Source organism: Amphimedon queenslandica, unplaced genomic scaffold (assembly GCF_000090795.2).
Source record: "Amphimedon queenslandica unplaced genomic scaffold, v1.1 AMPQUscaffold_13387, whole genome shotgun sequence".
Taxonomy (NCBI): domain Eukaryota; kingdom Metazoa; phylum Porifera; class Demospongiae; order Haplosclerida; family Niphatidae; genus Amphimedon; species Amphimedon queenslandica.
This window is the reverse complement of record NW_003546377.1, coordinates 151,669-154,122: the sequence shown is the minus strand read 5'-3', so window position 1 is coordinate 154,122 and position 2,454 is coordinate 151,669. Positions and strand designations below refer to the sequence as shown.

The 2,454-nt window shown below is 35.1% G+C and overlaps 1 long non-coding RNA gene across 1 annotated transcript in view; it reads left to right on the top strand.

Moving 5' to 3' along the window:
• LOC109582369 (uncharacterized) overlaps nt 1-2,454 on the top strand; it is a 6,227-nt gene extending 3,773 nt beyond the window's left edge. Inside the window, exon 4 of the long non-coding RNA XR_002185057.1 lies at nt 2,434-2,454. This is a non-coding gene — a long non-coding RNA (uncharacterized LOC109582369). The remainder of the gene's footprint in view (nt 1-2,433) is intronic.

The following is a 2,454-nucleotide window of genomic DNA, read 5'->3' as shown; positions in this document are numbered from 1 at the left end:
TCAGTTAAACCAACAGCTAAGTGAGGCTCTGACAGTGTGGGATCGAGAGTTGGGACTCCACAAAGATTCTTTTTCTGGTTAATTCTCAATGCCAGACTGTCTGTCCCTTGCCCAGTGAGCACTTGCACCTAAATTGAAAATACTGGCATCTTCTGACCTCAGAGCTAAAATTAGCAGTTTCCCCTCTAGTTTTAAGTATCCACTGCTAGGCAATAGCTATTGTACAATACATATACATGTATATGTAGCTGGGTCCTGAGGCATAACCCAGGATTAGGTTGAAACATCAGCACACTCACACACACACACACACACACACACACACACTATAAACTGGCTGTTAACTGTAATGTCTGTATCTCCCTACTAGCCTAGGCACATGTCACTACTGCGTAGATAGTGGTGTAACAATTTTCTCTCAGCCTTCTTCTATAATTTTAGCAGGAATGATGTGAATTTCCTTGTCAGTGTACATGTATATTGTGTGGTCAAGTCATAGTCACAGCTGTACAACCCAGTGCATTCCCTTTATTCATGAATATTGTAGCTACTAGGAGTAGCCTTTATGAATATGCTGGGTATGAATAAATATTATTATAGGGATATACCACTATAGAGGGATACTCCTCACAACCACACTACATGACAATCTCTTAGTTTGTGGTGCTATGTATAATAGTGAGTGTAGCATAATGTTAAGCCAATCACTCATACTGTAGGGCGCCTTTTTTTCGAGGGCTATAATTTTCGTGGATTTTTATTTCGCGGATTTAATTTTCGCGAATTTATGCCGTCTGCCATCTTGTACCGTATTAATTTGATTTTCGCGAAAGTAATTTTCGCGAATCTTTAAAAATCGTGAAATCCGCAAAATTTATAGCCCTCGAAAAAAAGGGCGCCCTACGGTAGTATGTAGTAATTAATGATTATTGTGACTGTTTTATAAAACAACTTCCCCTTGCATGTTTGTGTGTTATTTATGGTGTTTCCTCTTTTTCTATCTCTACTTAAAAGGCGTGCATGGCATTGATGAAAGCATTTGCAGATCATAATAATTATTATAGAGAAAGCAGAGAGGCAAAGTGTTTTCATGCTTGAATTGTGATTATTATACAGGGCATTGTTTACCTAATTCCAATTCAGTTTCTTCAGTTTAATATATATTTTTATTTTAAGGATAACCTTCAAAACTTTTTTATCAAATTTTTAGAATCATGAGAAAATATCCTATGTTACATGTACATGTACATGTTCTTTGAAGTATGAAAAATTAACACATTATGTTACAAGTACTGTACATGTACTGTATTTGCCCCCACTTTTTATTCTAGCTGTATCTTTCCTTTTTATTTGCGTTTCATAGTAAGGATATCACTATGAATACACAAGTATGAATATTGCTATGTTAAAAGTAGGGATATTCCCTACATGCAGTTTATAACTACCTGCCACTCTTAAGTGTGTGTTAATATCTTGCTAATGATGTAAGAGTGTGTTCTTATAAATTAGTGAGCGTATTACTCTAAGTCAAACAGTTGGCATGATTCTACTATTACCTGTCAGTTATATGTATAGTTGATTTGTCTGTGTACTTATGTATTAGTATTTTGTATTTGTATAAATGCTTAGCATAAAAGCTCTCATAACTCTCCGGCATTCCTACCCTTGTTCATTCTGAATTATGTGCATAATGTACCTTATGTAGTATGTATAGTTATGTCTTTAAACTTTTGTAGTCTATAGTACTGTATAGCGGGAAATTTTGGAGGGACTAAAATTTGGCGAATTGCTAAATTTTGATGATTGGCGGGTTTTAATTTGGTGAATTGGTGGCCACATGCCATTGAGCATGCGTATAATGGCTCAAAATGGTGGGTTTTATTTTGGCTAATGGCTATCAAAACGCCGAATTCACCAAATTTAATTCCCTCCAAAATTTCCAGCTATACGGTATATATTTTAGGGATTTTTGTAAAGTTTATTGATTTATAATCTTATCATAGCCGTATTATATTGGTGAAAGTTAAGGCCACCGTACACGGGGCAACATTGTTGCTTGAAACTTTGTGGTTACTTTGATCTTGTTGCTTCAAGTTGACCACTGCTGGGCAACAAGATCGAAGTAACCACAAAGTTATATGCAACAATGCTGCCCTGTGTATGGTGGCCTTTAGGATATTTGGCAACTTGCTGAAATTTTTGCAATTAGCAAATTTTACTGTTAGTGATTTATAAACCATGCTACATATTAAGCATAAAGCAACATGGTAGATTTTTTATTGGTGGATGCTTAGCACACTGTCAATCTGCCAATATTAATTCTCAGGCTGTCAATATTTCTAACTGTAGAGCACTTGTAATTATTATAACTATTTTGCAAATATTATTGTCTTTACTAATTTTATGTAATTTCTACCTTTATTATTTACTTAGATTATCTCCTGGCTGAAATGA